Source organism: Pinus tabuliformis, chromosome 8 (assembly GCF_031772625.1).
Source record: "Pinus tabuliformis cultivar Carrire ecotype Pingquan chromosome 8, CPIR1, whole genome shotgun sequence".
Taxonomy (NCBI): domain Eukaryota; kingdom Viridiplantae; phylum Streptophyta; class Pinopsida; order Pinales; family Pinaceae; genus Pinus; species Pinus tabuliformis.
In genome coordinates this window covers 488477392-488496468 of record NC_142294.1, presented here as the reverse complement: position 1 = coordinate 488496468, position 19077 = coordinate 488477392, and the positions used below count along the sequence as shown (strand labels likewise).

At 31.3% G+C, this 19077-nt stretch overlaps 1 pseudogene; it reads left to right on the top strand.

Moving 5' to 3' along the window:
• The first annotated feature begins 1797 nt into the window (after positions 1-1797).
• Positions 1798-19077, top strand: part of LOC149236208 (cinnamoyl-CoA reductase 1-like) — a 142559-nt pseudogene continuing 125279 nt past the window's right edge.

Below are 19077 nucleotides of genomic sequence, written 5' to 3'. Positions count from 1 at the left end.
CATGAAAGATAAAGGAACATGCAAGTAAAGGTGAGAAGGCGTACCGAGTCAATAGTAGTCAAGAAAGACAACCAAATTACCATCTTATCGATCTTATTGAGCCTTGCCGAGAGTCTGTCTGTGGAATGTAATGACATGTTTCTACCTCTACAATTTAGCCTTGCAAAGGCCAAAATTAGTTATTCCTCGTTAAGCATTATTTCTTCATCTGCACACTTCTTAATTTCGGATTTTGTGTACATGTGCCAAGCAGTTGTTGTACAGATTGTGTGCTCTCATATGACAGAGGAGAAGGAATCCTTTAGTCTCTCTGATATGGCAGAGAACGTGCAGTTTTCATCGTTCTCATGTATAAAGCTACGTAATTTTATTTTTATTTTTGATGTTCGAAGGCATGTTGTGGCAATGAATTTCTTGGGTACAAGTGACACCAACATGGTAGAGAATTGTAGTCTAACTCTTGGTTATGTGTAGAATCTGCTTCCATCCAATCACCAACGTATTCACTATAGAGAACTAGAGGGAAAGATGACAAACTAAATTAGTTAGAAATTTATCAAAATAGTTTTTGATTTCAACTAATACATATTTAACTAGTAAATATATGAGTTTTACATAACTTTTATGATAAATATATTACATTATATGATCTATATACACCTATCAGTATATATTAGTTACATGTTTTAATGTAGTTGTACTAGCATATATAAATAATGATAATTAAATTTAATGAATTAAATAGAAAAACAATCTATGGGTATATCAAATATACTGACCGATATCCATCAAACCTAAAGTCCCCATAAACAAAAGTAATATCCATATATTATATATATTTCAATTTTTTACTTTGTTCGTGCTGTATATTATATTATGTTTTGTTTTTTGGATTATAAATTTTAATTATATAATTTACATCCAAAAATTCCTTATATATTTAAAAATATTACAGTATTATAAAAAATTATATCATTATCTTTCCATTAAAAAATACATTTATAATCAACATAAAAATAATTATTATATACTTTCATTAATCAAATATTTTTTTCATTGCTAGTTGTTTTCTTTTAAAATTGCTCACTATTTTATATATAACATTGTTTATTATTACGAAATAGGTGGCCAAAACAGGTATAAGAATAAACACATACTTTTCTCTTACCATGAAAACATTATTCCAAATATCTTTTTTAGTCACAGCAATATGAAATGTCGAATGTTTGATCTTTTATTTCCTCTCCCACATCAGCCTTTACGTGTCGTGATTGCTGACATCGTCTCCGGTTAATCTTAACTTGGCTATCACGACACTCAGTCAAATTTCATGTTTACAAAGATATAAACATTATATATATATAATTAAATAAAGGTTAAGAACATATACTATCGACTTCAATACCGCACATGAAATCAAGAAGAGTTTGAGTTTTGGGAATAAAATACGTTCACTATCGCTCCAAAGTTTGATACAATGCTCGAGGGCTCTGTGTTAGAATAATCACACTGCCCTCTTCGCATGACGGCTAGTAAGTGGTAATCAACGGGGAGTTGACAGAAGTCGGTATATTTAGGTCATTAAATAATGACATTTGTTAGAGAATCTTTGGCTGTCACTTGTATAAATTTCTATGTTTATGAATGAAATGATAAGCTCACTTCATTGAGACTTCCCAGTTCCATCAACTGGTATCAGAGCTGGTTCGAGTAAGCTCGGTGATGTTGAGCAGTGTGAAGATTCAGTGAGTCTCGTTGCTGCGTTGATGTGATCCACCAGAGAGAACTGTGCATTGTATGGAGGCCGAGCTTGAGACACGCCTGGAGCTACGTGTTGTATGGAGGCCATTGAGAGCAGCAACAAGTGGAAGCGCCCTGGTTTACGATATCCCATCAACTTCAGGCCGCTATTTATGTGTCGAGAGTGTTCTCCACCAGGTGATGTGGTTGACTTGATAGCATCGATGTTCCCTTAATATCTGATTGCTACCAAGGGATCAGAAGAATGCTCATCTCAAACAGCTGGAAGGTGCAGAGCAGTGGCTGACATTGGTAAAAGAAGATCTTATGGACTACAACAGCCTTTTGAATACAATCATTGAATGTCAAGGAGTCTTCCATGTTGCTTCTCCCGTCACAGATGATCCTGAATAAATGGTGGAGCCAGCTGTGAATGGGACAAAGAACGTCCTGGATGCTTGTGCAGTGGCTGGAGTGCGCCGTGTGGTGTTTACTTCCTCCATTGGGGCAGTTTACATGGACCCAAATAGGGATTATGATTCTCTTGTGGATGCGAATTGTTGGAGAAACCTTGACTATTGCAAGGAGACAAAGAACTGGTACTGTTATGGAAAAAGAGTGGTCGAGAAGGCTACATGGGAAAGAGAAGGTCAAGAAGGAAATCGGGTGTCAGGTGGCAAAGGCAAACAGACATGCCTAGGGAGTGAGCAGAGAAGCCGACGATGGAGGCGTCAGAGTAGATTAAGTGCACTAGCGCTGGAGCAAAGCACATGAGACGGATTTTCTGTGGAGAGTGAAGTTCAGTAGAGCATCGTTGGAAAAGCGTTGGTTGTGCAGTCCTCGCTGAAGAAACTGATTTACCACGCATGGAGTCACAAAGCCCTGATTGTGGCGACCACCTTGTAAGAAGTTGTGAGGGCTTACGATAATGCAGCGAGGAAGGCAAAGACTGATTTTGCTACCCCAGGGCCAACCAGAGTAGCAGCGAGACCAGTACGGTGGAATCTTGGTCGAGTACTAATAAGAATGTCATCATAACTCGATCTGGCCCCCCTTCTAATGCCTCTGGGAGGAACTTCTACAACGCCAAATACTTGGACGTGACAAGGGTTAGTGGTAATTCAAACGAAAACCCTAGCTTTAAAGAAGCTGCTACTGCCACTACCTAGAAGAAAAATTACGTTAACAGAGCCGTGGAGAGTAGAGCGCTTGTCTAGCAAGTGTATTTTTTTGTTCAATTTTTTCTCTGATATGAGCAACAGAGGCAGCATGGCAAATTGGTGCGTGGAAGTGTGGTGAGAATTAAGACATCCACGAAGCCACAGAAGACCATGCAGGATCTGTTGTAAGAGTTGTTTCTCCTGTTGCGTGGGATCTTGGGCATTGTTATTTGTTAGAAATGGATCTGTGTGTTGAAGCGAAATACAGAGTGCGGACTGTCTGAGAAGCCTGCGAGCCATGGAATAGAGTTGTTGTCTGCAGAGTTCCGACGAAGGAGAGGGAGGGCCTCTTGTAGTTGAGAGCCACAACCTGGAGTGTGTAAAGTCGTGGATTGTGCCCCTGTTGTGCCGAGGACGATTGCAGCCTGAGGTAATTGCAACTGTTGATTGTTGTGTATCATGTAACGAAGTGCTTGTGTAGATAAACCGGCCTATGGATATTTCCATCCTGTTGATTTTGCGTTGTAGACAAAGCTCTAATGAGCTGTTGAGAGACCACCTTATAGTGACCATGGAGATGTGTGAGGTCCAGCGTTGTCGGAAGAGGGAATACGTGTGACCCTAGAAGTGTGTGACCGTGTTTGTTCAGAACCAGATCTAAGCTCAATGGTGTGCATAGTTGTGGGCTCCGTGGTGTGAAGAGGCAGAGGAGGGCTCAGTAGTTGTGAAGGCGAAGTGGAGTATGCCGTGCTGTTGAGATTGTTGCAAAGTGTTGTTTCTAGTGGAGTGTCCCTCGAAGAGGGTTGTGTTGTCTGTAACACTTGTGTGGGGTTAATAGATCTAGTGGAGTGTTGGCAGATGAGAATGAGAATGTCTAACTGAGTGCTCGTTGATGGATATTGATGCGTGTGTGGCGTAGATCTAGTGGAATATTGGAAGATAAGAGTGTGTGCAACCGAGTGTCTACTGATGAAAATTGTGTTGACCGTGACGCTTATGTGGCTAGATAATATCCAATTGAGTGTTGGCAGATAGGAGTGTCTACAACCGAGTGTCCGCTAATGAAGATTGTGTCGACCATGATGCTTGTGTGGCGCAAAGAGTGATCTAGTGCACTGTTGGTAGATAGGAGTGTCTGCAATGGAGTGTTCGTTGAAGAGGGTTGTGTCGACTGTGACGCTTATGTGGTGCAAAGAGTGATTTAATGGAGTGTTGCCAGATCAGAGTGTCTGCAACCGAGTGTTCGCTAATGAAGATTGTGTCGACTGTGATGTCTGTGTGGCGTAGATAGATCTAGTGGAGTGTTGGTAGATAAGAGTGTTTGCAACCGAGTGTCGACTACCTTTGTGGCACAAAGAGTATCTGGTGGAGTGTTGGCAGATAAGAGTGTCTGCAACTGAGTGTCCGCTGATGAAGATTGTGTCGACCATGAAGCCTGTGTGGCACAGATAATATTGAGTGGAGTTTTGGCATATAAGAGTGTCTGCAACCGAGTCTCCGATGAAGATGTTTGTGTTGACCATGATACCTGTGTGGTGCAGATGTTATCCAATGGAGTTTTCATAGATAGGAATGTCTACAACACCGTATGTGCCGAAGAGAGTTGTGTTGTGTGAAACCAACAGTAAAATATGAAAGCCCCCTTATCAATTTTTTTTATGTACTGTTGTAAGGCCTAGCTGAGACTGAGACCAACAAGCACTTTAAAATTTAGGTCGTCGTGATTAAGGTGAGGTTTGTTAGAATAATCATGTTGTTCGATCCCTGTTTCCATGATGGCTAGTCAGCAGCAGTCCGCAGGGCAGTCGGTAGATTTAATGGAAGAAATAATGACATTTGCTATAGAATCTATGACTGTCACTCGTATAAATTTCTATGTTTATGAATGAAATGATCAAGCTCACTTTGGTGAGTCTTCCTAGTTCCATCACTCTCCACACTAAACAAGGTATCTTGTGATTTATAATAAGTGATAAAAATATAATCAATTATATCTGGTTTAGAACTGTTCATCATTTCAAAGATTCACCGAATATACCATGTAAATAATAAAAATGTTACAGTTATATATTAATTTTCAAGAAATTAAAATTATCATTTATTTCAAATTATAAACATACTTTATATACAAATTAATAATTTAGTCATATATCCCTGTATATTAAAAGAATTATATATATATATATATATAACACCATATATATATATATATATATATATATATATAACACACTAGATTTTTAATCGTGGAGTTTTATATTTATTTATCTTCTAAATTAATAAGAATTTTTGGCTACATGAGATTCACTATATTCTATTATGGATACTTTTACTTTTTAAATAGGCATTGTGTTCACTAATATTACATATCCAAAAAACCCATAAGTTATGGTCATATGACATTTTTTTAATTGATCAATTTAATTGAAAAGGCAGAAACAACATAAATATTTTCTAGGTAGATCAAAATCTTGATCTCTAATTACTATTAAAAATATTCTAAAATATTCTATGTAGGTTAAATCCCTACCATTCACCTAATAATTACTAATAATTATATTAATATTTTGAAAACTTTAATTCAATAGAACTATTTTTTAAACAATTTTTTAAAATAAATCTCAATGTTTTATTTATAATTACTATTAAAAATATTGTAGACTATTCAAAATAAGTTAAATATCTACACTTCACCTAATAATTATTAATAACTAAATTAAAATTTTGAAATTATTTTTCCAATAAATTTATAATTAAAAATACATTAACATTTTAAACCAAAATAGATGCACTGAAAGATTAACCCAAAAATAAAGATATGATTAAGCCTAAATACATTTTGATAACGGTATAAATCACAGCAATCTGAAATCCATATTTATTTTTTAATATAAAAATGTAAAAATTTTAAAAATTTATTATAAAAAGACTATTTTGAAAATAACAATGTAAGATTTTTAAATAATAAAAAAATATATACATACACATTAAAACTTAACCATTGCAGGAAGGTGATCGAGCTTTGAAATGGGGAACTGGTATTGATGCCCTAGAGAATATTACCATATTCATAAACCATATCCTCAAGATAGAAGATTCCATGGTAAAATTATTGACTTCTTATGTGGTGTTTAATATTGGTCTAAATATTTGTTTATTATGGAAATTCACTTTTATATAATGATGTTTTGGCTTATTAGTAAGCAATATCAAAAAAATATAAACCTTGTTTATATATGAGTATAATTTATGTTTATATAAAATTTGTTTTAATTAATTAATTCAATTAAAAAAACATCTCTATTTTTAAAATAAATTTAAATAATAATTACTGCCAGAAATATTTTAAAATATTTCATGAAATATTATTGGCTCAAAGTGATAAATTATACTGAAAAATGTAATTTCTGTCGACCAATATTAAAATCTAGCACAACAAAATTTCACGGTTCAAATTGCTTTTCAAAACTAACTAAATTGGAATGTTGCAAATTGAAATCTTATACTTATAATTATTAGTTTATTTAATTTCAATTTTAATAATTTAAATGCATGTAATAATTTAAAACATAATTTTTTCATAAATAAATTATAAATTAAAAAAAATATGTATATTCTCATACACTTCAACAATAAATCAATATTTCTAAATCCAAGAATGTTAGAATCTTGAAGTTTGAAGAGAAGCATAGCTGTGTTAAAACTAATAAACTGTTTTTCTGTCGAATCATAAACAGAGACTTTGATCGAACCTGAGCAAAGCTTTATGTTAAAGTAAGTATGAATAAATTTTATCCTCGGCTATTTCTTCTCATTATATAATAATATTTTTAAGAATTTAGTTCTAAGTTTATCAATATCATTGATAAATTTGAGTTTTAAAATCATAAAATATTATACAGAGATTTTGATCGAACCTGAACAAAGCTTTATCGTAAAGTAAGTATGAACAAAATTTTATCCTCGGCTATTTCTTCTAATTATATAATAATATTTTTAGCATTTTAGTTCTAAGTCTATCAATATCGTTAATAAATTTGAATTTTAAAATCATAAAATATTACTTAAAGCTGTCTGTGTAACAACATTCTTGCAACCAATTTTTTTTTTTTTTTCAAAATGAGAAGGTTCCGTCAAACCATCCAGAAAAGGTTATCTTCGTAAAACTGCACCGACATTATCTCCAAAATTGCGTCATATTAATGTCCGTAGCTCCTTTTTGACATTGCAACCGCATAAAGACAGAGCGACAGGAAAATTTTAACTATTTTAATGTCCGTTTACGTCGAGGTTTGAACCACTATGCAAATATTTCTGAAAATGCTTCCAGTGCAATCAATTTTTTTTCCCCGAAGATCAACCATTGATCGCCGTAGAATTGATGTTGCTTGTAAATCTTCAATCTTCAAAATACTACAGAGATCCTTCCACTGTAGATACCGCATGTTCATCTTTTTTTTCATGTAGACATAACCAGTTATATGAATTAGCTCAGCTTGTAAATTATTCTTCCTTAGAAGTAAAATGTCCAGACTGTGAAGATACCATAAATCTGCTTACATTGGTCGAATAAAATATTCATTTGCATCATAATCCAAGAACTGGTATTGCTCCACCTTCTACTTCCATAAATTCACAGAGATGTCAGGGTCCACAAGTCTGTACGTAACGCTACCTCTTTAACTGTATATGACAAGTTCGTATCCACGTAGCCTAACCAGGCGGAGGAGTTGCCTGGACAGTTACCAAGATTCTAGTCATATTTAGAGAAAAACGGGAAAGGATTTTTGTAAATCCAAGTTATAGTTGTTAAACTTCAAAATTCTAGGGGTTTCTAGACATTTTTGATGGTGCTGAATCCATTTCCACCATCAAAAACACAATTCAAACACTGCCTCTACAAGATTTTTTGAATTTTTTATACCCGAATCAAACCCTGACTTTACAAGATTTTTTGAATTTTTTATACCCGAACCACTTTTCACCCTCTAGGCAATTAATGCTACCTCCTTAACTGTATATGACAAGTTCGTATCCACTTAGTCTAACGAGGTGGAGGAGTTGCTGGGACAGTTACGAAAATTCTAGTCATATTTAGAGCAAAACAGGAAAGAATTTTTGTAAATCCAAGTTATAGTTGTTAAACTTCAAAATTTTAGGGGTTCTAGACATTTTTGATGGTGCTGAATCCATTTCCACCATCAAAAACACAATTCAATTTCTACCATCAAAAACACAATTCAAACACTGCCTCTACAAAATTTTTTGAATTTTTTTACCGGAACTCTAGGCACTTTTCACTGTCTAGACAATTCCTCCATTCCTCCGTCGCGTGAGACTACTCCGTTAATATAGCCGGTCATAGTCCGGCGGGATCAGTAAGTTCCAGGAATTTTATAAGGCGACGGCTTCTGAGATTTGAGGAAAGCTCAAAGCTGTTTCCCAATAGCCGTGACACCTCTCTGAAAACGACTGTGAACACAAAATTCAAGGGCAGAAAGTAATCCGATCGCAACGTTAGGCAACCTGGTACGAATTTGACCGTCGTGTTCACTTTTTTTTGATAAATATATATAAAGCATTTAGACTTTGGTATCGAAGAACCTCATGGATACAGGCCCACTTAATATAATGATATTGTGTCTTGCTACTATAACATACGTAGGTATTTTCTAGAACATTGATTCCTATAACATCGCTTTGGTCAATGTTTTCGATTTTACCATTTTTTTCCTAACGAGTTGTTCTCCTGCGTTTGCAGACAATATGTTTAGTCGGTGGAAAAGATAGTTCAACAGATTACTACGAGTGCCCATTAACTACCATTAAATCAAATATTAATCATGAAATCAATATTCATATTAATAAATATATAATTATAAAAATAAAAATAATAATAATTATTAATTAATATTACTGAGATTATTCAATATTATTATTTTTATGGTTAATTAATATTTATTGCTATTATTTATTAAAAGATATAAAATTATTATTATTTTTAATTAAATAAGCTCTAAGGATTTATATAAAACCCAAATATTAATATTATAAACTTGAGCAATAATATTATACTTTAGAAATATGAACCTTCCAATTAATAAATCCAATGGATTGATATTACTAATAATAAACCCAAGGGATTAATACTAAAAACTCAAGGGATTATAAACCAAAGGGAATAATATTACACCAAAGGGATTAATATTTAAACCCAAGGTACATAAATCATAAGATAAATATTGTAAACCCTAGAAGTATCTTGGTTGACTATGATTTATTTTCATATTGAAACAATCTTTGTCACAATATGATGTTGCACCATGGTTGCCCATGATTGATTTTCATATGCAGACAATATTTGCCATAATGCAATGTTGGATCATGGTTGATTTTCATAGTGAGAAAATCTTTGTCACAATGTCATGTTGGACCATAATTGACCATGATCATACACCAAGGGGATTTATATTAGACCCAAGGATTAATATTAAAAATCATAGGAATATGAATCTTTAGATTAATAAGCCAAGAGATTGATATTATAAACTAAAAGGAATAATAAATGAAATGGATTAATATTAAAAACCGAAGGCATTAAAAACCCAAGGGATAAATATTTCAAATCCAAGATATATAAACCCCAAGAAAACTATTATAAACCATGACATAAACATGGTTTACTGTGCTTCATTTTCATATTGAGACAATCTTTGTCACGATGCGACATTGGACAATGTTTGATTTTGATATTGAGACAATCTTTGTCACAATGTGATATTGGATTGTGGTTTATAAACCCAAAGGATCAATAAACCCACAGGATTAATAAACCCTTGAGATTAATATTATATACCCTTGGGATTATTATATTACATACCTTAGGATTAATATTAAACCCTAGGAATATAAACACTAAGACTAATATTATAAACCGAGGGTATATAAAACTAAGGGATTAATATTAAACTCTAGGATTAATATTATAAACCCAAGTAATTATAAACCTTAGGATTAATATTGAACCTTGTGATTAATATTATAAACACTAAGATTAATATATTAAACCTAACATTAGTATTATTATAAACTCAAAGAATTAATAAATCTAAGGGATTATTGATATTATAAACTGAGTGGATTATAAATGATAGGATTAATAATATAAACCCAGGGGATTAAAAACCCTAAAATTAATATTATAAAGCTTATGATTATAAACATTAAGATTATAAATCCTAAACCTAATATCATAGACCATAATATTAAACCCTAATTTATTCAATATCAGAATGCGACATTGATTAAATTGCAATATAATGTATAATTGTGATAATGATGGCCACATTTCTTGTTGCATTAGGAAGATTCTTATCACACTGCGACGTTGGATAGATTTTTTTACCTAAGAGATTAATAAACTCAAGTGATTAATATTATAAACCCAGGGGATCGATAAACCCAGGGGATTAATATTGAAAACATAAGGCAATAATATTATAAACCCTTGTGATTAATATTATAAAGTCAAGAGATTTATAAATATACTAGGATTTATATTATAAGCCCCATGATTAATATTGAACCCTAAGAATATAAATCATAAGATTAATAATATAAATGCAAGGGATTATAAAACCAAGGGATCAATATTAAATCCTCTGATTAATGTTATAACCTCAAGATTAATATGTCAAATCCAATATTAATATTATAAACCCTAATATATTATTATAGATATTAAGGATTAATATTATAAATCTAAGAAAGTATTGGAATTATAAACCAAATGGATTAATAAATGTAAGGGTCTAACAATATTATAAACGTAAGAGATTAATAAACCCAAAGGATTAATATTATAAACCCAAAATATAATAAAGCCAAGTCAATAATATTAAACCCTAATATTTATATTATAAACCGAAGTGATTATAAACCCTACGATTAATATTATAAACCCTATGATTATAAACCCTAAACCCAATATTATAAACTAGAATAAACCTAGAACCCTAAAGCCAACATTATAAACCAGAATATTAAACCCTAATTTATTCAATGTCACAGTGTGATATTCAATAAATTGCAAAATAATGTATCATTGACACAATAATTGTCACACTACTTGTCACATTGTGACGATAAACCCAAGGTAATAATATTAAACCCTAGGATTTATATTATAAACCCAAGGGATTACAAACTCTGATTGATATTAAAAACACAATGATTATAAACCCTAAATCCCAAAAACAATATTATAAACAAGAATATTAAAACTTAATTTATTAAATGTGACATTGAATAAATTGCAATGTAATGTATCATTGTGACAATGATTATCACACTGCTTGCACTGCGATGTTGGATAGATTTATGTACCATTCCAATGGCACAATATTAAACCCTAATAATATTAAATCATAAGATCTATATTATAAATCCTAAGATTAATACCAAAAACCCTACAATTTTAAACCCTAAATCCATTATTATAAACTAGAATAAACCCTAAACCCTGAATCCGATATTATAAGCTGGAATATTAAACCATAGTTTATTCAATGTATCATTGTGATAATGATTGTCACGTTGCTTGTTGCATTGTGATGATGCTTGTCACACGACAATTTTGTTTGTCACACTAGGGCATTGCTTGTCCCATGGTTGACCACGATTGATCATGGTTGAACGTGGTTCATGAGGGTTGAGATTGATTGGCGATAATTGGCCATGACCATCATATTCAACCATCTTTGAGCATATTAAACCATGGTAGAGCATGGAATGTTCTAGGTTTTCTATGGTTGATCAAAGATGACCATGGTTGATGAAAGTTTACCATATCAACCATAGAGACCTTGATCATTGTTGACCATGGTTGTGAATATGTTTGACCAAACATGGCCACAAGATTGTGACCATGGTTATGACTATGATTGACAAAAGATGACCCTGATTGACCTAACTTTCCCATGGTTGAACATGATTGGTCATGGACGCAAGGGATTATAAACCCTGGGATTAATATTATAAACATTATGATTATAAACCCTCGACAAAATATTATAAACCGAAATAAACCCTAAACCCTAAAACTAATATTAGAGACTTATTTAATATCATTGCATTTAAGTAAATTACAATGTAATGTGTCATTGTGAGAATGATTGTTATAATGCTTGTCACATTGCGATGATGCTTGTTAAATTGTGAGGTTGGATAGATTTTTGTATCATTCTAATGTAACAATACTAAACCCTAATAATATTAAACCATAAAATTTATATTCTAAATATAAGGGATTATAAACCCTAGGATTAATATTATAAACCAAATGATTATAAACCTTAAGATTACAAACCCTAAATCCAATATCATAAACCCTAAATCCCAAACTAAATATTATAAATGAAAATATTAAACCATAATTTATTCAATGTTGCAATGTGACATTGAATAAATTGAAATGTAATGTATCATTGTGACAATGATTGTCATGTTGCTTGTCACATTGCGATGATGCTTCTCACACCACAGTGTTGCTTATCACACTACAATGTTGCTTGTCCCATGGTTGACCATCATTGATCATGGTTGAACATGGTTGAACATGGTTGATCATGGTTGACATTGATTGACAATAATTCACCATGGCAGACCATATCGAACCATGTTTGAGAATATTCAACCATGGTTGAGGATGGAATGTTCTAGGTTTACTTTAGTTGATCAAAGATGACCATGGTTTACCATGGTCGATTAAAGTTTACCATATTCAACCACAAAGACCTTGATCATGGTTGACCATGGTTGTGACTATGGTTGACCAAAGATTACCATAAGATTGTGACCATGGTTACGACTATGATTGACCAAAGATGACCATGATTGACCTAGCTTTCCCATGGTTGAACATGATTGGGCATGGACACAAGGGATTATAAACACTAGGATTAATATTAAAAACACTATGATTATAAACCCTAAACCAAATTTTATAAACCAAAATAAACCCTAAACCCTAAAACTAATATTATAGACTTGAATATTAAACCCAATTTATTTAATGTCACAATGTGACATTGAGTAAATTTGAATGGAATTTATCATTGTGACAGTGATTGTCACAATGCTTGTCACATTGCAATGATGCTTGTCAAACTGTGATCCTCGATAGATTTTTGTACCATTCAAATGTAACAATATTAAACCCTAATAATATTAAACCACAAAATTTATATTATAAATATAAGAGATTATAAATCCTAGGATTAACACCATAAAGCATATGATTATACACCTTAAGATTATAAACCCTAAATCTAACATTATAAACCCTAAATCCCTAGCTAAATATTATAAAAAAAGTTATTAAACCATAATTTATTCAATGTCGCAATTTAACATTGAATAAATTTCAATGTAATGTATCATTGTGACAATGATTTTCATGCTTCTTGATGCTTGTCACACAGTGATGTTGCTTGTCCCATGGTTGACAATGGTTGATGACGATTGGACATGGTTGATCATGGGTAACATTGAATGACCATACTTGACCATGACTAACCATATCCAACCATGGTTGACCCTATTCAACCAAGGTAGAACTCGGAATGTTCTAGGTTTGCTTTGGTTGATCAAGGACGACCATGGTTGATCATTGTTATGACTATGGTTGACCAAGGATGACCATGGTTGATCATGGTTATGACTATGGTTGACCAAAGATGACCACAAAATTGTGATCATGGTTTTAAGAGTGGTTGACCAAAGATTACCATGAATGACCATGATTGAACAAGGTTTTCTATGGTTGAACATGATTGGTCGTGGTTTGATATATTTGGGCATGGTCAACCATAGTTTTCTATGATCGAATATGGTTGTCCATTTTTACAATTGTTGACCACATTCAACCATACAGAGTTTACTTTACCATTTTTGACCATTAGGAATGGCTAAAGCAATAGGTTTCATGGGTTGAAAGGGATGGGCATGTTTGACCAAGGTTAACCATGATTGACTATAATTAACAAAGCTTGTACATCAATGAACATGGGTGACAATGAGTGACAATGAGATTAAAAATGTTACTGTTAATATCACTAATACTATTATTAATAAGTTTTTAAATATCATAATTAATATTAATAATATCATTATTAGTATAGAATTTTTAGATTTAAATGTTTATTAATTACTTTATTATATATTTATTAATGTTAATAATAAATCTATTATATCAACCATGTTTTGTTTAATAATATTAATATTTTTAATTGAATTTTATTAATATTTATATTATAATTTAAATGTTATTGATAATATTAATGTTATTAAGTTAATAACATTAAAGGCTAACAATTTTAATTATTTATTATGATTAATAATATTATTTTTAATATTAATTGGAGGACGACGACGACGACGACGACGATGGCGGCGGCGGCGGCGGTTGACCAAAGATGCCCATGGTTGATCATGGTTATGACTATGGTTGACCAAAGATGACCACAAAATTGTGATCATGGTTTTAAGAGTGGTTGACCAAAGATGACCATGATTGACGAAGGTTTTCTATGGTTGAACATGATTGGTCATGGTTTGATATATTTGGGAATGGTCAACCATAATTTTTTATGATAGAATATGGTTGTCCATTTTTACAATGGTTGACCACATTCAACCATACAGAGTTTAGTTTACCATTTTTGACCGTTAGGAATGGCTAAAGCAATAGGTTTCATGGGTTGAAAGGGATGGGCATGGTTGACCAAGGTTAACCATGATTGACTATAATTAACAAAGCTTGTACATAAATGAACATGGGTGACAATGAGTGACAATGAGATTAAAAATGTTAATGTTAATATCACTAATACTATTATTAATAAGTTTTTAAATATCATAATTAATATTAATAATATCATTATTAGTATAGAATTTTTAGATTTAAATGTTTATTAATTACTTTATTATATATTTATTAATGTTAATATTAAATCTATTATATCAACCATGTTTTGTTCAATAATATTGATATTTTTAATTGAATTTTATTAATATTTATATTATAATTTAAATGTTATTAATAATATTAATGTTATTAATCTAATAACATTAAAGGCTAACAATTTTAATTATTTATTATGATTAATAATATTATCCTTCTAGACAAATAATATTAATAATATTATTTTTAATATTGATGATGATGATGAAGATGATGATGATGATGATGATGATGATGATGATGATGATGATGATGATGATGATGATGATGATGATGATGATGATGACAACGACGACGACGACGACTACGACAACGACGATGACGACGACGACGAAGACGACGACGACGATGACGACGATGACGGCGGAGGCGGCGACGGCGGCTGCTGTTGTTGCGGTGGCGGTGGCGGTGGAGGCGATGGTGACGGCGACGACGACGACGACGACGACGACGACGAAGGGATGACGGCGGTGGAGGTGGTGGTGGCGGCGGCGACGACGACGACGACGATGACGATGATGATGGTTGACCTACACTTGCCATGGTTTGATATATTTCAACATGTTGATCATACTTTTCTATGAGAGAATATGTTTGTCCAATTTTACAATGTTTGACCATGTTCAATCATAGAGCTTGGTGATCATGTTCAACCATAGAGAGCTTGATGACCATGTTTGGCCATTCTAACCTTGGTTGATCCTCATTAGACAATATGGTTACGACTAATAATATCATTATTAGTACCTAATTTTAAGATTTAAATTTGTATTAATAATTATTACATAGTAAATATTATTATTATTATTATTATTTATTATACTAATGTTAATTCTATTTATATTGAGAATATTAATGTGTTTAATAATATCGATATATTAATTAAATCTTATTAATATCATTATTATATTTTAAATATTATTAATAGTTTTAACGTTATTATGTTAATAATATTAAATACTAATAATTTTAAAAAATAATTAAGATTAATAACATTAATAATATTATTTTATTTTCTGGAAATTATGAATATTATTATATTAATGATATTATTAATAATATTGCCCATGGGGCTTTGGATTGACAGTGAATGGGTGCACTATTAATGCACTCCTTACGATAGGTCACCGATTCAAATCCCCATTGGTGCTTACCTACCAAAAAAAAGATATTATTATTATTATTATTAATATTCATAAATATTAATGTTATAAATTATTAATATTAATATTAATGTTATATAATAATTAATATTAATAATATTTAATGTTAAAATATTACTAATATTGAAATGTTGTTATATTATGAATTGCAAAAGTTTATAATATTAATATAAATATTATTATTAAATTTCAATATTAATTATTAAAAATTAATAGTAATATTAATATTAATAATAATAATATTATTATTATCATATTAATATTAATATTAATATTAATCTTAATCTTATGTCAAAAATACTAAAAATCTAAAACATAACTAAACTAAATTAAATTGTAAACCTTAAACCTAAAATGTTAACTTGAAACTAAAAGGTGCTAAGAAGTAAAATCAAAACCTAAAATAAAAATGAAACCTTAAAACGTAAAACTAATACTAAAACATTAAATCTTAAAGGATACCTTAAACTAAAATCTTAAAACATAAAACTTTAAATGAATTATAGAGGGTGGCAAATTGGTTCAAGCAATCGGGATTCAGTTCATTATTGGTTTAAATTTTGATATGAATGAATGTTGAGTGTTGCATGAGAATTGATATTGGTTGGGTGAGTTTCGCTAAAATACAAGTTAATGATTTTGTATGAGCAAAAATAAGAATGGGACAAAAATCTGTAAAAAACTGAGAATTGTTCGAAAGGCAGAGAGGAATAAGCTTTAGACGATTTTTGTACCCTGTGTAAGAAATGAAATTGTTCTCATCATACGTATGTGTAAGAAATGAAATTATTCTCATCATACGCCTTCTCAACATAGCTCATAGCCATTGATTACAGATATAAAAGTTGCTGTGTATGGATTGATGTTTTATAACCATCTAAAAAAAGATGCTTTATAACAATCTTGTAAAATGTTTCAATTTTTTCAACGAACAATAAGAGATATTATCATAAAAGTTATAAATTAAATTAGACTTATAAATCAATTATATAATATAATATTTAGATTTACTATATATATTAAAATTGATAAAACTAAATAACTTATTTATAAATTAAATTAAAAATCATTAAAACTAACCATGGCAACTCAAAAACTACCAAGAACAACACCATATTGTAACCATGTTGGAACCATGGCAAGTCAATACAAATTTGATTTTTTTGGTGAAAATAAAGAACATTATTCATTAGAGTCGGTGTAAAACTATGGTTATGGTTTCCGTGTATTGTATTATGCCAAATATATGAGCTTTGGACCTCGAGGAGGGACAACAGAACGAGTTTAATGGCCTAGTTATCACACCATGAATATTTCTAATGTTCAAAATTTCAGAGTGGTTAATGTCATTTATGATGATGCTTGAGGTGTCCTTAGAGGCAACCTTAGATTCACAATGAGTCACTTTGTACCTGTTATATTATGCCCGGTCACAATCTATTCATATTTGAAGCCATATTTGAATGGAATTGGAAATTTTGAAGAGGTACAATTTCATGAGTCTTGTTCATTGAAAAAATTGAAAAATTTTACAAGGGTTTTTTTACAATCATGAAATATGAAAGTCTATTTCAACTCTCCTACTACCTTGCTGATGCTCGGCCTAAAATATGAACTCTGAAGACATCTAAGAGCCACTTTGGCAACAATAATGATTCATTTCATATGATCCTTTCCTTCCATCTTCTTGTTTATAATTTCAGGGGTTTTCATTGATCCCTGCATAATCTCTCACCTGCAAATTTAATTATTCGTAAAAATGCAAAAGAAAAACATACGTATGTAATTAATCAAGATGATCATACATAACTTTTGGATGATTAGTTAGAAATAAAATCTTTACCCACATTAAGAGTAATCTTTCATAAATGGGTAGATCCTTATCGAAGGCATTTCTCCCACATATGATTTGTAATAAAAATACTCCAAAACTATATACATCATACTTATGAGTCACAAGACCAGTGGAATGATATATGTAAAAACATTTCGAGGTATAAACAAAATTATTGCTACAATTTTTTCAACTGTAAAATGTAAAATGAACGAGTGATGTTTTATAATAATCTCAAAAGGCATACACTAAAAAACCCTAATTATCTGTCTATGCGTGTGGAGTTTCATTCATGCCCCATTGGATGGATGGTGCCTTATGAGGGAGATATTTTCAACAAATTAACAAACTCCAATCGAGTGACGCTTTGATAATAATTTGGTATTGATCTTCCATAGGCTTTCTATACAACTACAACAATAAAAATGATAACTAATCACAAAATAAGAGAATATAGTAGACTATTACAACATAAAATGACAAATCTAAATACCTATTCCTAAAGTTTGTATTCGTAGGAGCCTGTGACATCGATGACACTTTAATTTCCAAGAAAAAGAAAAAGAAAAGTGCATGTCTCCATGTTTTTATTTGAGGCTATGACCGGTGAGCTGGATGGCTCCTTAATTACTAAAAAACAAAAATATACAAGCACATGCATTAGCCTTCCATTTCATGCATGTCATTTATTGTTGAGTAGGTGGGTGGGTCATCCAGAGCGTTACAAACATTTGATGTGACCATGAATACAAATGGTTAATGGAACTATACGTTTCAAAATGTGAAGAGATATGGATGGAATAATTCAGTTTATTTCTTTTTAAAAAAAATTTATGTGAGGGGGCCATAAAAGGAGTTAAAAATATTTGAAGGGGCCATGAATATAAATGGTTAATGGAGCTATGCATTTGAATATAAAAATCTATACTTCGAAGAATTCAATTTATGTTTTATCAAATTTTTTAAATTTTTTTATCACTAATTATCGTACATGGTAATTAATAATAGGTGTGGTAAATTTTTAATCACAATTTGGGGAAAATTAAGTTTAAATATTGTTTAAACACATGATTTAGATATGCAAGGAAGTTATGAGTTAATTTTTTATTTGTTGATTGAGTGGCAATGATTGTTGTAGACTTTCATAAAATTACATAT